The following is a 21045-nucleotide window of genomic DNA, read 5'->3' as shown; positions in this document are numbered from 1 at the left end:
AATCGTTCTACTATCATCATCTACAGCCATAATTAAATATTATTTTGAGATCAGTCAAATGTTTGTGTATGTCATTTGGTGGATGCTTTAACCAAAGCACCTTACAGTTCCTTGAGTGCATACACTTTTAACATGGGATGTGAACCCCTAACCTTGCAGTGTTAGTGCCTTGCTCTATACACAATGTATCCATTATCTCAAAAAAGCAAAATATTTCCTCCCTTAAACCAGTTTCTGAGTAATCCAGTAAGTAATCAGCTATTTTTTGAGAGTATCTGTAGTCTGATTACCGTGATTTGTCCCAGTAATTGTAATGGATTATGGTTAGCATTTTTTGCAGCTAGATTACTGTAATCCAATTACATGCGATCAGTTATTGCCCAGCCCTGCATATTACAGCACCTAAATGGCACCTAATCTATTATCAGACGAGTTTCCTATGTAGCACAGTGGCACAAATAAGACATTAGAACCCTGGCAGTTGTATTAAAGTCCATTAGGCAGATTTATTGTTCTCTATGAGAATGCTTATTTGAACCAAACATCCATTTCACATTTCCAATGAGTCATGCTCGATTAAATTCAATGTGTTTAAGATGGGAGAGAATATTATTAAGCTGAGCGGGTATGTGAATTAATTAAAGTCCTACTTTTTAATTCAATATGAATGTCAAGCTCTCTGTGTGGCAGGATATTGAAATCAATCAGGCTTTAATATTACGGGATCCCCCGCCCGTGACGGGGATGAACACGTCTGCATCACATGTTGGCTGCTCATGCATCGGAGTGGGAGGAGGTCTGAAGGCTCAGACTGTCTGTCCTCTGATCTAGAGCAGTGTTTGTGTGTGTTTGACACCAGAGCATGAGCGTGGCATTGCAAAATAGCACCAAAGTATTCTTAAGAGCACTGAAGCACCACTGGAAAACTGGATTTGCTGCGGCTACTTAATGGACTTGTCACTGTTGATAAGAATATATTTCCTTGAGCATTCTGTCACATCCGATAGCATTTGATCGGTATCAAAGGGATAGATAATCCCTGGCCTTATATTTTCCTTTATTGCAACTTTATGGGGTTTTACTAGCAGGGTACACACTTCTGAATTCCCAAGTGGAAGCTCTCTGTCCTGCCACACATCCAGGCTGGTAGAATTCATTTCAGTACAGACGAGGAATTGCTTTGAAATTTACAAATGTAAATGCAAATGCAAATGTAACTTCACAAAATCACATACATATGTAAGCATTCAATTCAAGCATTTATTTGGTATTTTTGTGTCATCATGATGTTAGCCATGTCAACATTTACATATGTGGCAGCCTGTACTGACAGCAGACTGTGAAATGGTAAGAAGTTACTCCTTTCTAAGTTTTTACCCAAACGGCTTCCTTCAAGAGCAAGAGACATTTGAGCCAGAGAAAGAGAAAAAAGAGAGAGCTGGATAGAGTTTGGTTTGTTTATTCCTTTTCATTACTACACATGGTAGAGCAACAAGGATGATATGAGTCTAAAAGGTTTTGAGGTATTACCATTGAGTTGTATTAATTTTCTAATTTTCTCTGCCTCTGGCCAAAGCGCTATATCAGTTGGTCCAGTTGCAGAGTTGCAGGTAATAATCATAATAAACCAATTTATATTTTAATGAGCATGACATCTGATGGAAGTGTTGAATAGGCAATGCTCAATGATGCTAAGCAACAGCATGGAGGGGAATTTCTGACTCCTATGAAAAGAGGTAGAAAACCAACTGACTATGATTTGTGGTAATTGGCAAGGGGTTCTGCTTGAGCGCGCATACACAGCCCATTCAGTCACGCTGTGTGGCTTCGATTCAAAAAGCACCAAAAAGCATAATTGTGTTTATTACTTTTCTCCACACAAAGTGAGTGCAATCGATCCCAACTGGATGGCTTCAGTCTCTCACGAGATATGACACTCTGTAATTTAACACCTAATTATTTTTGCTGACTGATCTGCAGCCTGGCAGCATTCACATAATGAGCTGCACTGTTGGCCTTCCCAGTTGAATTGTTAGGCCTCCCTAACTTAAACGCAGTTACAGTAGAGTGGCAAAATGTGAGTCTGCATAAAAGCTGTGATGCACTGGAAAGAATTTGCAGGAATGTAAATAGGCAATATTACCAACAGCTATGGCCAACATCATATTTTGTTCCTCAAGGTCTGTTAACTTTCATTTGAGTCACAGTGCTCCTGTGTAGCTTAATAGGTAGAGCACCGCACTAACTCTGCCAGGGTTAGGGGCTCAATTCCCACTGGGGCCACCTATGCTAAAAATGTATAGGCTAGTGGTACTGCAAGGTTGTTAGAATTAAAATGTTCACTACTGCTGATCTCTCCAGTTGAAATGACAGACCTCACTAGCATGCACTTAAATCAACGAGGAACCAGATTTGGGCATGCATGAAAGCAATGATCCACAGGAAGGGCATGTTGCCATAGCGCCGACACTCAAAGATGAGGCGACAGTGTTACAGACAGGCAGGCAGCTCATTAGCTCTGTGACTCACTGACAAAAGCAGCTAGCTAACATAAACAATGCCAGCAGCAGCACTGAGAACAAACCTTATCCAATAAAGACATGTATTGATTTTTTGCAAATGTACCACTTCCGGAAAAGAAACCATCCTCCACAAATTACAAAGAAAAAGTCTTGTTAAGCCTTGTTAAACTTGAACATTACACCACTTATACTGAAGTACTAATAATATGCAAAAGAACACAATTTTGTTTTATTTTTATGCATATAAATAGGCCTAATTTTAGAGCATGATCTGCCTCATGAACATTACATTAATCTATACAAGGGTGGTAGTAATTGGTCCAGGCTAGTATAAATTTCACTTTACTAGCCCAGTGGACTTGTGCCCCAAATTCTTAAGTTCCACCCCACTCCACAGATAAGATTTTGCTGTGTAACATAACATTTGCCATTTGATGGACACTTTTATTCAAAGTGCCTCCCAGTATCATCACTGCATGCATTTTAGCATGTACATATACATTTGCATTTGAATTTAGTCTACTTTTCTGTGATCGACAACTTTGGCAGCACCTGAAACGCCATGGCGATGAAACCCCACCCATGTGGTGCTCCAAGCAGTTCAAAACAAACGCTAATAATTATTTGTGCAAATGCTATTTGAGCCAGCCCTGATCTGTTTATATAAGGCAGAAAATCCATTACTGCAGTCTACGTTGCTAATATCTATGAAATTAAATATTCAAGAGAAAACTCCATTATTTGAGGGTAATTATAGTAGATAGATGATCTGCTTTCTTTCATCAGCAATTAAGAAGATAATTATATTTGCCAGCAATTGCAGCCAGACCATGATTCACAGTGTGAATGGTTGGTCAGCCAAGGTCAGTCGTTTTTCTCCTACATGCTCTGTGGTATTTTATCATGCAGGACTCCCACTGCTCATGCAATTCCTGAATTTCCTAAAATATCATCGAGTTGAGAGTATTCCAGCAAGGAAAGCCAGGGAATTTGACATGTTATTATTTTACAAATGGGTCACTTTACAGGAATATACCAGAATGTATTTTACAACTTGTTTTAATAATTCATTGTATAACATGATGGGTTTCAGCTGTTTTTATACATTGCATGGCCACTTCTCCAAGGCAAACCCCACTGTAGTGGAAGCCAGGTTTTTTAACCCTATGGACATTTTCTGAGCTGAAAAACAGCATTAACAAACCAGGAAGGAATGCTATTTTTGGACCATTGAAGTGCTCTGACTTCAACTCTGAAATTTTACATCAAGGTCACAGTGGGAAGTGATCATGGCTATGAATACAACAGCACATTAAAGGCAACGACCTGCAACCTTATGGGCAACTCTGATGAACAACGCCACCCAATGTTGCCTCAATATTGTTGCTTTAATCACATAGGAATCGTATAATTTCTTGCCGGGAAACTTTGCAATTTTGACCTTGTGCCTCACTTTGTTTCCCGTTGCTAGCAGCCTTGCCTGTATACATTCCCCCACATTTGATCCATCACCAGCTTTTAAGAGTTAGCAACCATTTCAAAGATAAACTAATAGAAGCATCCCTTTTCTCTTCTGAATGTTTAAGGGAAGGCTATGTATGTACAAAAGCTTTATGATGCAGCCCATGGCCACCACTTCTCACCATTAAAACAGGCCAAGCCATATTAAATGTAGATTAATTGCCAAGGTGAACACCTAATTTAATAAAATATCATTTCCCTAATGTTTTATTTAATACCAATGTATAATTAATTAAATCACCAGCAACCTATTACAAAGCAGTAACAGAAGTTGTCGAGACTAAATAGGATTATGACATGATAGCAGGTTTTAAACAATGACCTAGATTCATCTCTCCTGTTGAACCGATCGTATTAAATCTGTGTTTTCACCGTTTTTGCATGCACTAGACTGAGCAATTGGACAAATCAAATTGACTTCTCAAGCATTTGTATTTCCTCTCACCTCAGCTGATAATCCCAACGCCCCCTCACTGTTCCTGCTGAAGTCCCACATTGATTGCGGGCTATGTTGCCTTGGGCAAGGCCTCGGTAGTGAGCCTTACTGGAGAAGACTGTGGGCCAAGGGCCGAGGGCAGTTCACGCCGAGGCCCCGGAGCCCATGGCTGTGGGCAACAGCAGAAAGACGTAGGCTGACAGAAGACCACAGGGCGCTGCTCTTGCATTAATTAGCATGTAGGGGGGTGGGAAATAGCTTTTAGGAAAAAAAAACTCCTCTGTAGGGATTGTGTTTTTTTCTCTCTCTCTCTCTCTCTCTCTCTCTCTCTCTCTCTCTCCTGAACGGGCTCTGGAGATTTCTCTGTTTCATGGTGAGCGAGGTTAAGTTGCTGCTCTCGTTCTGCAGTGTCCGACTGGCTGATACTGAGAGTGCTGTGCGTTCTGTATGTACTGTGCGCACTGCTTTTAATGCGTTTTTCTTGTTCTCTGAAACTTGTCTTTTTCCACTCAGGCATGCATGCATTTACACACACACACATATGATCACACGTACACACACACACACACACAGCTGCATAGCTAGTGCTTTTTTACTGTACTTTCACTGTGTATCACTGCAGTATCTTACTGTGTATATTATGGTCTATAAACTTGTAGATTAGTCTGAGAAAGCTGTAAATGGTTTCTGTAAATTTATGGTTCTGTCTACTTCCACACGTCTAGGGACTACAGATAAAAATTAGCAGTTTGCTAACTCTGGGCAAGTTATTGTGTCCCTTCCCACTGTTAAATAGACAAATAAATAAATAAATAATATACACTATACTCAACCAAATATGTAAAATTCATGGCCAACATCACAACAGGCTAAGAAAATACTTGATGAATGTTAGATCTGGTTAACAGACAATTTAAATATGTATCCATAATGAACATACAGTACTGTACATGTATTGTACATTCACTACATACACATACATTGTACTATACATATTTTGTGGATTTTAAAGCCACATTTACTCCAACTGCCTTTGCACTGCACAGCTCCAGTTGGATTCAACTGGCTAAGCATTAAAGCTGCTGACATACACTGAGTGTACACAATATTCAGGGCACCTTCTTCATTTTGAGTTGCACCTGTGTGTCTTTAATGCTCTCAACTTTATTCTCCTGTTTCAGCTACATCTCCCCCTCGTCAAAGCAGTGGATTTAATAGCTGACATTATTAAGAGATCATAGCTTTCACCTGGACTCACCTGGTCAGTCTGTTTTATGAAAAAAGCAGGTATGTGGAAATAAGCAACTAACCTTTTTTCCTCTTTCTCCTCCACCCCCCCTTCCCTCTTTTTATGCCCCGTCATCCACGCATCTGCTTATGTGACATCTAACAGGTAAGCACAATCTTTCTCCACACCGTTAACTTCACCAAACTACACCAACGAGGAAACCAAAGATACTGTAGTTTCACTGCATTCAGAGTTTTATGTTACATAAATATATAACATCTAGTTGAATTAACAATTTAACTCGTCTTTGGGATTTCCCACACAGTCACGGAAGCATCGCATGAAAGTGATGCATAACTTAGTTTTCATTTTATGCAACTAAGTTAGGCAAGAGTACATAGTCCTAACAAATCCCTCATTGCTTTCTTTAAGTAATGCAAGTATTAGTGATGCTCTTCCTCACACAAGAGCCCTATGATTTAGGTGCCTGTAGGCAGTTGTCGTTGGCAGGCTTGAAAACGGCACAGAGCTGAATATTGATTTCGAAAGAAATATAAAGCAGATTTCGGATGAGTTCCACAAGGTTGCTTGTTCACAGAGAAAGTGCATAATAGATATGCAAAGTACATCCCTATGCACAGTGCAGCATAGCAGAAAACATTTCAGCAGAGCTTGCATACTTGCATTCGTTTGAAGACATCAAGGCTATTGTTTTTCCCCTAGAGGAATTTGGCTTGTTGGAGGAGGACATTTTTTGTGAATTGTATTCTATTTTGAGGTGGTTGCACAAGACGTGTAATGCATCAATTTATGAGCTGCTAGATAAAAGTAACCTTAGCAAATGAATATAGTTGATATGAATTCAAAGACTGAGAAACTGTCAACTGATGGCCTTTTATATGAAGTAAATCATTCTCTGCCATAGAATCAAACTGCAGCAGCAGTGCAGTAACCATGTGATAAAGTGCTTTGCAGGATTTAATTTTTGGCAGTGAAGACAGTGACAAAGTTGTCCCTTGACTCTGATACTTAGGGTCAGTCGTTCTTTTTTTTTCTATTCACTGTATTGATCTGGATTTGCTTAGGGTAATCCAATCTACCTTACAAAATCTACAGCATACACAACCTACTGCAATCACTTACATGTTGTCAATGCTCTGTACCCTTAAAACCACACACAACTGACTGAAGGCTTTAACAGGCATATGGGGGGAAGTCCAAATATTGACTGTTAACCGGCTCCTTAGAGGCCAGTTTGAGCACTGCTTCAGGTCCCTGAACTCAAGTGTAAAAAAAAAATTTTTTTTGCACTGTATTGACTTTTGACTCCCTCTCTGGTGTCATTAACTGGCACTTACTTGATGCCTCTATGCATGGCACATTATGTAGTAATAATTCCTAAATGTTTTTATTTTAAACCCTATGCAAACCAAATTTATTTTATGGAACAATACAAATTTGCATTGGACTGAATTCAATTACTTTTCAACACATCCAAGTTTCTAGGTTGGGACAACTCATCATGTATTATTCGATACAACTGGCGTAAAATGTGTTATTAGCAACACATGTCAACACCTCTAATCCTATTTGAGGTAACCATCCTTTGTGCCAATTTGGTTGAGCACTTACAGTATGCAGAAACCTAGAGGAAAGGGGGGTTGGGTGAGACTGGGAATGTCACTGGAGTTATCAAGTGGTCTCCTCCCATGACAGATATTTTGCAGAATTAGACCCACAACACCTCCACAAGGCTCAGCAGTTAATTCTGGCTTCCTACTCCACACCTGCTCTCAACACTGAGCAGAACTATACTCACCTACACATATGGCTTACACTTATAGTTCACATCATTACACCCAATTATTTCCAGCCTCACCAGTAGTCTCACCAACAACAGAGTAATGAGACAGCTGACTCTACTGGGTTGAAAAGGCCAGCTCAGTGTTTCAGAAACTGAACTATCTTAACAATCGTAGGCTAAAGGGACGGCCGACCCAGCTGGTGTCATGTACCGCTATCATGCCATGCTGTCTTGAAAAGTAACACAAGATAGAAACACATTTTGTCAACAAGCATGTCGGAAAAAGAACCCATCATTCTCAAGAGTGTAGAAATTGTAGAAAAATGATTTGGCATACACACAGCGGAATGAGAACTAATTCCGTGGCTGGCGGCCTGGTTTGTACACACCGTCATGCTGTGGAGAATGAAAGGGAACTGGAGCGGCTGCAGTCCAATGTTTTTGCAGCGTGATTCTCGTCAGATCAGAAGACAATCAGAAACTCAGCAGGGGCAAGCCTTCCTCCTGCCTCCGTCCAATCGCAGCATCACTCTTTTGAATCCCCCACCCCCACTCCCACACACCCCCACACACAACCCACTTCTCCATGCCCCAACCCATGCCTTGTTTACTGCATTCGCTGTCTTTGATTTTCTCAGGGCGGCTACATGACACATCAGCTGCCAGTGTATTGTTGAAATGACTGTCACGGCAGAGGAGGCCGGCTTGTTTGTTGCTGATGCTCTGTTGAGACAGCCGGGCTGCACGGTCCGCCTGCTCGCCTCCCAACTAGAGCAGTCTTCCCACATAAATTGAGCCCCATACCATGAGCTTGTCGCTACAAAATGCGGCCATGCTGCCTCACAGTCAGTGGAGATTTATCCGGGTCAACCTCCCACGGCTCCGAGCCAAACAGCCAGACCTGAATATAATCCTGCTCTTACCTACCCCACACTGACCGCCTCATTAATGGGCCCGGCTCGTGTGATGATTCAGTCATGCTGGTATCGGTGTGTGTGTGTGTGTTTTCCTGTGCACATGTGGGTTTGTGCGGGGCAGAGTCCAGACCGCTGCAATGGAACTGAATGGGAGTACTGTGGCACTTTGTGTCGAAGGATCGATGGCTAGTGACACAGTAGGTTTTAAATGAAAGGGAATCTTTTGAATTGATTTGTATGCAGTGAGCAGGACCCCTGATGGAAGGATTTGATGAGGACAGACAATAAGATATAGCATTAAACATTAATGTGCTGTCTGCGGTATCTTTTTTTGTATTAACAAGCTTAATTTCGGGTCTGATTGGGAAGGATGGATTTACAAGTCATATCAGAACTTTGATAGGGCATCAAAGGATAACAAGTTGCAATTCATTCAGCCTCCACCATTAGGTGTAATGGTTGTTGTGAATCATCATTTTCATGTGAAAAATAATTCTACATCTTGATTTTGAGGGAAAAAAACTCCACGGTCTCCTGTAGCATTATGTTTTCTGTACATCATTCTTTTGACAGCCATATATATATGTGTCATTTCTAGCTATCTGGCTGATATGTCTATCTGTCTGCTTGCTGATGTGATGCCTCAACAACCCCATCGGCATGGAGCCAAATCCAAGGCCTGACTGTGACCTCATAAAACAATACAAGTCTGGGAAAAATTGCTTCAATCTGCCAGGCTTCTCAAACTGTATTAAAGGTTTCAGGAACTCAAGCCTCCAGTCATTCTTCACAAAGGAGTAACGGCATTGGCTGAGGCAGAGGCTCTATAAGGCCATGTTCCATTGGCAGCTCAATGGATTAGAAGCTACCGCATCTCAAATGTGTCACTCACAGTGGCTCGGCCTCGGATCCTTTCATCATTTTGTCAATTACATAGAGATGCTGGCCTCCCTCTCTCTCTCTCTCTCTCTCTCTCTCTCTCTCTCTCTCTCTCTCTCTCTCTCTCTCTCTCTCTCTCTCTTTCTCTCTCGAAGCCGCCAAATGCATTGATCGACGCATCAGCCGGTGCACACATGAAACCATGCGATCACGGTTGACTCTGTGTAGCGTCACACACCAAACTGTTGTGCTTATGTCTTTATGCTCCGTGACAAATAAAATTTTGCGGTACCCTCAGCAAGCATCCCACTGTTTTTCCTTCTATTATTTATCAGGGCGCACCCGATGTACCCTTCCATAAATCTCGGAAATTCAGAAGTTTCTTCATCCTTGTAATTATTTGTTTCTGGCCTTGTGGCATCGATTATTCCTCCCGCTCTGCCTCAGCGCTGTCCTCCTACAGCGAGCAAATTGCTGGAGGATAGAGAACCACACAGGCCTTACTCACCAGCCCACTGGCCCATCGTGATTATCCACAAGCCGGGGTACAGGCAGCTCTCTGCAGCCTGATTACCACCTGACCGTAGGCTGCTTCTGCGCAATATGGATAGCTCTGATGGAACCGTTGGCTTTGAAGTCATCTTCGTTGAAAAAGCCCACGCTGTAACATCCTACTCACTACTTATTTTGCCTTTTTTCACTGCGTCCTCCTTCCATCAAATATTTGTGTTCTTGGATATAACTCGTTAAATGAGGTTTCCAGACCTTTAGTCTCATTAAAGAGGGAAGTCAAGCTCCTTTCTATTACGGAATGTTATCTTGTTTCAGCCAGACGCTCAAAAGTGACTTAACGTGTGAGCTCATTAAAAAAGCAAAAAAAAAAAAATTCAATTAATTAGCTGTTTTTCCCCTCAGCTTCAGTAACACTGATAATGGTATTAGTTTTCTGGAATGAGGGTTGTGGGCTTTGATTTATGCCTTGAGCAGGCTAAGCCATGTTAGAAGTACAAAAAGACTCCTATTGAGGACAGCTGAGACCTTTAGATTTTCAGCATCAGAAGGTGTCTGTTCATTCTTACACCTGATGACTGGCTCTTACTGTCACACTGTGTCACATCAAAAGGCTGGTAGCAGAGAGGAGAGAAATCCAATTCTTTCAGGACTACTGTACCTGAAGAGCAGCAGAAGACGGACTGTCATTTTTTTTTTTTGTTTTTGAAATGCATACCTAAATCTGCCGGTTGCAATTTGAGAAACACGATACCCTGCCGCATTTGTCGGTGGCAACGCTAAAACGTTGATACTCTATATGCGTTACCTTTTAAGAACACATCAACCCTCTTAAGGTTTTATGTTCGGCAATATATCGTACATAATGTGCAGAAATCCTGGACTGCAGTCTCTGTCCACATGCTTATAGAGGTTATAAAACTTTTAGTGTAATAATTCAAGCAAGCAAGGACTTTGAATGACAATCGGAGCCTCTGAAATTCAGCAGAACGGCGTCTATTGGCTGGTATTACTTTATCAGACCCTATTGTCAGGAAGGCAGCCAGTTAGTAAGCTGTCAGATGAAACAGAATGGAATGGGTCCCTAGAGAGCAGCAGTTTTGATGTTAAGACAGCGTGATCCGTGTAGGATTCAGAACACGCTGTCCTTGTTTTCATCCATTTAAATGGTCATTGTCTTATTCATGACTACATGCGGTGCAGTGCTATCAGGCAGTTGTAAATAGCACACAGTAGTTTACAAAAACACTGTGCTGCGAATGTTGATCTCTGATATGCATTTTGACAACTTCTACTTCAGTCTAATCGGTCGGTGGGTTACTGAGATTGTTGAACGGTTTCCTTCCAAAACGCTACATATCCTTTTGGGAAAAATGTCACTGCCTGAAATTTATCAGTCAATATTTCAAAAACAACAATGATTCTGTCCTCGAACCATGACTATTTTGTAAGCCAAGGCTAGATGACTCAGAACTTCAATAGTAACCCATAATGTGCTTTATTTTAATGGCAGCAATCATTCTGTCAGAGTAGTTGTCAATATTTTCAAATGGTGGATATGTTGTTTTTTGTATGAACCTCTCCAGTTAGATTTGTGGTGCTATGAGAAACATCAGTTGAAGTGATGAAAAGGATTTTACTGTCTTTTGACAGCTGTGTGAATCCAATTAGAATAGATTCTAAAACCATAACATTAACTTCACAGGAGAGGAAATTTACCTTTAAAGGGGAATTTGACCAAATTCAAGACTTTTCAACACAAAATATGTTGCAGATTTCTTAGCAACACCTGCACATTGAGTGTAGGATGCTACAACCACATGTTCCTTTGATAAACAACGCAAGTTGTGTTGGTTGCAGCTGACTAGACATATGGACGCACTGAAAACGGCACATCTTTTGTGTATCATTTGTTTATTGTTAAAGAAACAAAATAAAAGTGACGTCACGGTAGGAAAACCGGCAGCTGATAGTTCTAGGCTGTTTGATGTTTCGTGAACTCCAAACAGGAATACGCATGCCAAAAGCTCCCCACTTCATACCAAAGTAAAGTATCACTTTATAGTTCTATCTCACAAAGGCACAGTGAAAGTAAACAAACCCTTTTTAACCACAGCTGTAGCTAACATCATTTCATAAAGCTTGTCTAAAGCTTCAGCAGTAGGGAGTAGATCTAAGACTGGAGTCAGCCCTTCAGAGTGCCTGGCAGGACAAGGTCACCTCCTTTCTGCTCTGTATCGAATGCCAGTTGACAAGAGAAAAACATGCCTTCCCTTCTCAGACACTTAAAAGAGCAACCAGTCAAGGATTTAGTAGGCTACTTTTCCTTTTTTGATGACGCAACGCTGGGTAAACACTTTTGCACCCTGGAAAACTTATTCCCTTTATTGAAACATTTCTTTACCCTGCTTGTGTAAGCCTGGACGCACTCTTTCTTTATGCATATTTATAAAGTTGAGAGTCAAGTAATACTAATAAAAAATATGAATGATTAATGAATTAAGAACACTCTGATGCATGACAATATGAATAGCATATTAAACTTTTGACTATTACATTAAACTACAGCATATTACAACAGCATATTTAATCATTGAAACATTACGCTTCTTGCTGGCATGGTGCAATAAAAAGTCCCAACTGAACTTTATAGATTTGTTATGGTGAGTCAAAATTAATTTTGAAAGGAACTGTGAAACCTACATTATCCCTTTATTGGCATATGTTGCAGTGGCCATCTGAAATGCTCTGCTGTCTTGTCCTCATACGCTCCACAGCGGATTGGTTGAGGGATTCTATTTGTATGGGAGACAGCAACAGTGACATTTCCAGGTAGCTCCACTGACAGAGGAAAGACAGCGAGGCAAAAGGATTTAAAAACTGATTAGAATGGGACCACTTTATATGCAAAGGAAGGCTTTAAATGGCCTTAAAGGAACTCAATGTCAGCCTTATAAATTCTTCAGCTTTATGATTTATTGAAGTTTTCTCAGATGCGAACTAATGAGAGTGATGGTTTTACCTTTTGAGTTTCGCTTTTTCCATTGTTTCCTACCATATCTGACTTTACCCTGCCCAAGCCAGGTGCTGTAAACTACCTTCAAATCCACACCAAAGAGCCAGTGCAGCTGTAACAGGTGACTTTTCACAACATTAACTATTTATTGGCATTCTGCGCTGCACCTTCACACCCCCATGCCATCCATTATCCTGGAGGAAGAACAATGTATGGATGTGAACACGAATTCCAGGAGAGGATGAACTTGAGTCCATTTTTCTAACCTGGCAATTCATTTGTCATCCTCACAGTCTGAGGAGCGCCTGCTACCTCCCAGGTCTCTGATTAAACAGGAGAGAATTAATAACAGGTGTCTGAGGAGGGGGAGGCTCTGCCTATTGAGAAAAAAAAAGGTACCTTGGGAAGAAAGGCCAAGCAATAAGCCGCAATCTGCAATTAGATGAAAAGACCAGCAGGTACTTTGAGCCAGAGTGTATTTGCTGTGTCACATCAGTCCAGCCCAATAGCTTGCAGGTCTTGTGGTTGTTAAGCATCACAGTACATATAGCTAGACTGAGCATCGCCTAATGGTCGCCTATGTCTTGGGAGGTTGCTAACAGTAAAAATGGTCCTAGTCTTTCTGTCACCGATGATTGATCTCTCAGTGTAAATTGTCACAAAGGGAGGACACTGTTCCACTTCTGTGTGTTTCAGAATAATTTTGCATTGAAGCCTAATCCACGATTTATGCCAGCAGATTGTTATAATGTGCCCTTTAAATGCGTCGGAGATGGAAAAAAATGGAACACTCAAGGTGCTCGCTCTGAGCCGAGGTAACGAATTCAGGAGAATCTTTGATTACCTCTAATGTGGTTATGGGTAATGGTGACCTGTCTCTAAGGAGCCAAGCCAGAGCCAAATTATATTTCAAATCCATTAAACCTTACCTCAGATCCATGATTTGCTTCCAGCAAGCAGCAACCCAGGGCAGTGGGTAATTGAATTTCAAACCTGCAGCCAGGAAGCAGATAGGCCCCTGAGCCGAGTCCTCTGCACGAGGTGGAATACTGTTATGCATAAAGTCATGATTTATTTGTGCCTTTCAAGTCATGTAATGGGGGCTCTCTGCCATGGGAAGACATAACCCCATTTGTTGAAACAACACTGCCGTATTGGGGGGAAAAAAAATCTAGATTGGTATGACCGATAGAAATAATAACAATTATTGAATTAAGGCCTGCATTTAACTCGACTACAGCTGCAGAGGAAAGTTTAAGGGGACAGAGGGACATGCTTAATTACACAGACATGAAAATCTGAACAAGGCGCTGTTATGCTACGCTTTGATAGATCTGATTCATTTGCACCTCCCGCTACACAGGTGCGGATCATCAGGCCCCGAGGCTATTCATAACCTTCTACATTTTTGGCTATTGGGGTGTAGGCTGAAGCTGTTACATCCTGTCATTGCGCGCTGCATTCTAAAATAGCCTCAGATTTGGACTTTTCTGCTATTGAACGTGATAATGGATCAAACAGAGGCAGCGAAAAACATCAAGTAAAAAGCTTTCAAGATTGTACTCAATAGGTTGTAGAAAAAGGAACCCGTCTTCATAAGCTGGCTTTAATTCAGCCTGGTGACAGCTAGACTGTGCCGTAACCTTGATGTGTCTAATTGCCTACAGTGGGCTGAGCTCTCAGGGAGAGAGGCCGAGAGACTCTGGACTGTTAATAGGAGGATCTTGCACTCTGGGACCAGTATTGGCTCCTCTTTCTCCTTGCTGTCATCCCTGCTATTTAAAGACATCCCTCACTGTGGAGCCCAGACAGACGACACCAAACTCAATAGTGAATCAATCATCAGACCAATTTACCAATTAGGCTCATTATTCTCTATAAATAAACACATCACAGCCCTCCCATGCCCCCCTCCTCCCCCTCGAGATACTGTCTCAACATCCAGTCAGGCAATCAGGGCACACAGGCAAACAACGTCACATCGATCAGGGGCTTCTGTTGTAGTGTACTCCACACAAGAGGTTGATTTGGAAAGGAATTAATCTCCCTATGAGTTGCAAACAGCCTAAAAATTCTTCGGCATAACCCCTGCTTCAGCATTACTTAAGGATTAGATTGTGTTGGATGTGAATACTGAATGATTATTCAACAAAGACAAAAAAAAACAGCTATTCAAAACATGTTGAGATAATCATCAAACCTAGCCATTTGGTTTGGATACTTATTACAGCATTACATAATCTGTGTCTAATGAATGCTTAACGCCCGCCTGTATGGGAGAATTGTCCCATCATTACTACTGCAAGGATTCCCCAAGGTTTCTTATCATTTCATCTTAGCAAATTACAACACGGGAAGGGAAAAGGGAAGCGCGTCCGCTAAAATGAGCGTGTCCGTCCGCTCAGGTGACGTCTAAATCAGTCGGAAACACCGGAGTTAACATTTCAAGACCCGGTTTATAATTTACAGTGGAAGGAGAGGCATTGTAATGATACAACAGCCCTTGGCACCGTCTGCTCCCCTGGCAGGCCGTCTCCTGCTCTCAGCCTCGATGCTGGAGCTGCCACCGCTGCTGCTGGTGCACAGCCTGCCAGAGCTCCAACATCCTCTACCCACCTGTCACCATGCGGAGAAAAACATTTCATTCACACCGAAGATACATGTCACTAGCTCTCACAGACAACCCCGAGCATTTACAATAACTGTCAAATCACCGGGTTTGGGGGGGAAAAAATATCTACAGCTATTTTTGATACGCGTATCTGTCTATCAAGGCAGGAGCATGCACAGATGGCGCATGTCAGAATCGGGATCACTTCATTCGCCGAGTGCAACAACATGTACGGGAATTTGTCTTGGTGGCATAGGTGTGGAGACATCTCGGAAACCAAGAACAAAATGCAGTACATTCTGACATCCACTGGGACAGGGACAACAGGGCCGCATACGCAGTGCAGAGAGGACAGACGAGACATACGATAGACAATAGACTATATTTGCGACTCTACACATTCAGCATTCAAGCGCTATGTTCTGAATGGATAGTAGATGTCTCATTGGTGTCTGTTGTGTTTTGCAGTCATGCTAGGCTAGGCTATCAAGAGAAATATTTACAATATAGCACACAGCACACCACAGAGTATAGAAGTGCTCTGAGAGGTACTGCAAGTCTTCCAACGCCGCTGTTGCTTCAGCGGACGACCTCCCTGGAACCGCCGAGTGCGTTCCCAGAATAGAAAAAGAACTGGTTATTGACTCCAGAGTACGCCCAAGTGGGCTTTATGATTTAGTGCAGTGAGCCGTCAACTCTCCGAGCAATGTGCAGCAAACAAAAACCATTTTATCAATATTCCATCAGCCAGAAGTCCTCTCCATGTTAATATAGTGCCCAGACACATCTTAGCACCCCATAAGATCTCACAGCTCGGCTCAGAGGCTGCTGCCTGGCTCGTGGGACCGTGCTGAATTAAATGGACCGCCATTGGCCATGTCACTGTGTTGACAGGCATGTGATAGGCTTTCTTGTCAAATGTTGATGCCCTGTGCATTTTTTATCTCAGAAGATTTTGTCGCTCTCATTTGTGGCTGCTTCATACCGGCATGGAAGACCCAGATAGATATGTAGGAGGAAATAGTTCTCTTCCATACTTCTATATATCCATCTTGGGGAAAGAAATCATTAATTGAAGTACATCTTTCAATGTCTCTGAAATATAGGAGGATCTAGTCAGGCAATCAGATTCTAGTCTGTAAAGGTGTTATCATTTTGTCAACGAAGGACTCAGGTTACCTTGTGTCCTTTAAAAAGTGCCACAATTAGTTTGAATTGTGTGCTATTGTTAACTTTTTAACTATTGTTAAGAACACATTTCCCAAACGGTGAATATCTCATTTTGAAACAATCCTCTTCAAGTCCTGTGCTAAGATGTCACTTACTGTGTGACAGTCATTGCCAGAAATAACCATTTCTAGCGACCAAGGAAGAAATGTTCTAAACCTCAAAGCCTTGAAATATCCATGCCTTTCAAACCCTCAGAAATCCCATCAACTAGACTGGAGTCGCTTCCATGTTGCTGCAGAGCTGCAACATTTGTGTTTCGGTGTTTTTTCACTGCAACCAGCGGCTAGTATTGGTTGGTCTGTTGGTGCATCTGTCTGTTGGTCCTATCGATCCTATCAGTTTCCTATTGATTGGTTATGTCATGTAAGCCCGTCCCCCTTTCCTGATTGGCTGTAATTATCCTAAAGTCCCACTGGGATGTGTGATCATCTACACCTGTTGATCCCAAAGGCACATTTACATGAGTGACAGTTCGTCAAACTCAGGAGAGCAATCCTGAATTTGCACTGACATGAGTGATAGCTCATCAAACTCAGGAGAGTTTCCGACGGATTAGTGATGTCATTTAAGCCACTCCCACTTTCCCAATTGGCTGTTTTTCCATCTGTTGTCTGTCAGTTCGTCCCAGAAATGTGATACATATTTGTGTTGCTTTTCACCATCTATATCTTTAGATCCCAAAGTCACATTGACATGAGAGATGGTTTGTCAGACTCGGGAGAGAGATTCCTATCGATTGGCGGTCATTTAAGCCCCTCCCCATCTCCTGATTGGCTTTATTTGGATCATCTATAAAGAGAGAGAAGCTATGCTTGGATTTCTTATAGTATTATCTGATGAGTGCTTATCCCTTATATGCACTTTTCAAGGTCTTGTTGAATTCCATATTTAAAACAGCTTCAAATCTGGAGGTCAGTGGAGGATTTGGGATGGTTTTCAACATTATGTCGCGATATGGAAATGAAAGCACCGTCTCTGGTATGAGAGATCCAATTGTATTATACTCTGTAATCTGACACATTATAAGAATCTAGCTGATGGGGTTGAAGAAGCAAGTTAATCCGTTGCTAGAATGACTGAGATTATAATTCAGGAATGCTACCATGCCTCTTCCTGCATCTTATACTGATGAGGATTTGCCAGAATGTCGTGCTCAAAAGCACATTTTCAGTTTCCCCCAGATAATATTTCCTTTGACACTTGCTATTTGTGACTGTTTTCACTGCAACTACATCAGAGAATTCCATCTACATTATTCATTTTAAGTATTTAGTTGACACTCCAGAGCAACATAAAATCAGTACAGCAGTATGAGTTTATATTTATAAATTGCCAACATTAAAAGCAATTAATAGTCAGGAGTGCAAAGGTGAAAATGACAGTACTCAGACAATAGATGAAATAAAGTTTTCTGTTTCCCTGGAAAGATCATTTTTGATACAGAAAAAATATGAGCTGAGGAGAAAAAAGCTAGAAAAGTTTTAAATATGCTGTATAGACAGGAGCATGATCAGGTGCTTGTAGAGAAAGGGGGATTTAGGTGGGAGAGAAAGTTAGGGGAAAAGGAGGATGTAAAGTGTTGACTTTTCAGGTTAGGACAGAAGACAGGGAGGGACTCTGATGTCCTGACTGCGCTGGGAATCAAGCGGTGACTTAACTTAGCAGAAGCCATTAATATTTTGGTCACAGTCCAAGAGTTGTTTATTCTCAATGACATGGTAGAGGGGAATATTCCACCTAATGCACAGAGGAAACTGATTTGAGAAGACGCACAGAGCTCTGCCTTGTCCTTCTGCAGACTTACGCTACAGCCAATGTTGGGTTTAAAGGTCAAGCGCTAGGAAAAGCATGCAAGGGCGATTGAGGACAGAGTAATAGATGATATTGAATCTGGAAACATTCATCCTTTTCTGTGACAGCGTGGTGAATTTGTATTTATCGCTCAGAAAGGCCTAAATAAAGCAAAAATAAACCCTCTGCGATTGTTATTGATTTCCCTCTGTAGTCGCTGATTAATTTGAATTGACGGGGGCACTGTAACTCACCGGGATATAATGCAAATCAGCAGTGCTCTTTGCTGTACTGTACTGTTTACAGCCACTAACAGACTTTCCATCAGCCTCTACGCTACAGCACAATGTGCATCCTTTTTTTCTTTTTTTTTTGCTTTCCTCTATTTTCCTCCAGGAAATGTTGTACGCTCAGATGGAGGAGCTAGGGGGAGGAAGGAGTCTAGGCTGGAAGCAGGGAGGCAAGGCTGTGTGAAGGGATACAGAGCGTGTATCGCCGCTTGTGTTGTGGATTATGATATTCATCATATGGCAGCTTGCCATTAACCGTGGTGTGGTAATCCAAACAGCCCTCGGTGATAAGTAGATGGTGCCGCAGATGATTGCGACCCTGAGGAGAGGGGAGTTGAGCTGTTGAACCGGAGCCCAGCCCAGCCGGCTCTATCAACAGTGGGAAGGGCCGCAGCCTGCGCCAAGCTGAGCACTCTTCACAGCCATCAGACAAACAGATGACTCTTTTCTTTGACCTCCGAGTGGAAATCACTAGATTCACGCCTTGCGATCACACCGATTCATAGCTGAAGTGTATCCTTAATGACCCTGTATCGTTAAGTGTGGAAGCAGGAAAGCAGAATCATTTTTCAGGGCTGTGTCATTTCAATCTGTGGCCGTATGGGCTGCATCCCTCCGGTGAGGAAGGTTTACTGAAAGCCAGCTGTGAGGTGTGTTTGTATGCAGACATTTTGGACAGCACCCACAGTCATCATTCTTTCCTGGCAAACAAAAACACCCAAAGTGCGGGTGGGTGACCCTAGCAGAATGGATAGAAAGCGGTTGGATGTGCAAAACTTGCCGACACAACACATTGTGTGGTCCTTCGGTCCTGGCACGGTGGCAAATGAGGGATTTGATGGGGAGCACTGGAGCAGTGGCTTGAGTGGCAGAATGCTCCTAATGCCCCAGCTAGTTCTAATGAGGCGGCTTGATGTAGCAACCAGGTCCACCGGGCCCAGGAAGGACCAGATGTCGCTCGTACACTCACTCACTCCCTCCAGCACAGCCTGTATTCACCGTTCAGGCCATCTGCTGCTACCAAGCACAGTCAATATTTAGCCATTGGGGAAAGGACAGGCACGCTCTGCACCTAGATCATTATAGTGCCTCTGGTAAATTGGAAATGATAGTTTTTCTCTTAGTCTAACTAAGAAAAAGTAAACGGCTTTCAGCCCACACGCCCTAACCCCTTGGACCTGACCTCCTGATCTCTCCTATAGGCTACTTAACAGTGTATACTAATGAGGAGAAAATGCAACACTTTTCAGTGCTAGATCACATCCAGCAGCAGTTGAATTAGCCTCGCAGCTCATGCTGCATGACTCAGCAGTGAATCACGGGTCGCCAAGGCACCACTGAGCAAACTGACATGCAATATGTCAATTCTCGCCTGCAGATGAGATAGTTGTTGAACATTAACAAATTACTGAAGAGGAGGAAAAGAATAATCCATTTCCTACAGAGAGAACAGTTGGATAACTTTCTCAGAGTATGACTTGAGCTAAATGTCTCTTGCACACTCAATGTAGAGCTTTGGACAAGTGTCTGTTATTTAACTCAAGGCAACATGAGCCGCAATGCGCTACTAAGGATGAAGGTGAAAAGTCATATACAGCTGATATGGAGTAACTGGTACTAACTTTGAACCAGTAAGAAGCTGACAATAATTCACTCTTGGGTTAAGAGCAGTGGTGAGCAGATCACTTTGCAATTGTAATTCGGATTGATAACAGATTATCTGTCAATGATAGGGATATAAGTAACGAGTAATTTAGTAACCGAGTTAGAACCGACTCATTTTCTCTGTTCTTTTTTTTTTTTTTTTTTTTGGCACTTTACTGTCTGTCAAAACAGGCGTTCGTTTGCATTATCCAAGTTTTAAATTTCCCAGATAAGTACCCAGATAATTGTTTACATCCCTAGTCAATCTAATTAATGAAATTTGAAATGAAGAGAAAAGGAGAGAAAAGGAGAGAAAGACAAGTAAGAAAATCATAAAGAGAAAATAGCCTTAGCCAATGCTACGAATCATGAAATTTAAGTGGTTGGATTTTTAACTAGCGAATACAAGTGAAACCAAAAATGAGTGATTTATGGGAGTGGATCCAGGCTCGTGTTGCAGCTGATTGAGTGGTTGATTTCACACCCATTCACAGCTCGCTGTAGCTCGGTCCGTGTCAGAGCATGACTAATTCTGTGAAAGACAGGCTGTGATTTTGTTAAATCACGGCACATATGAAGTAGTACCGTAACTTTCACTGCACAACTTTTTTTAATCTTAGAGTTGAGATCGCTTCGTTGGCTTATT

The 21045-nt window shown here is 41.9% G+C and overlaps 1 protein-coding gene across 1 annotated transcript in view; it reads left to right on the top strand.

Annotated features, from left to right (window-relative positions):
* Window positions 1-21045, top strand: part of chst8 (carbohydrate (N-acetylgalactosamine 4-0) sulfotransferase 8) — a 118372-nt gene that overhangs the window by 46839 nt on the left and 50488 nt on the right. The gene's annotated exons all lie outside the window — the stretch shown is intronic.

Source organism: Centroberyx gerrardi, chromosome 1, assembly GCF_048128805.1.
Source record: "Centroberyx gerrardi isolate f3 chromosome 1, fCenGer3.hap1.cur.20231027, whole genome shotgun sequence".
In the NCBI taxonomy this organism is placed as follows: Eukaryota; Metazoa; Chordata; class Actinopteri; order Beryciformes; family Berycidae; genus Centroberyx; species Centroberyx gerrardi.
This window is presented reverse-complemented; position numbering and strand designations above follow the sequence as displayed.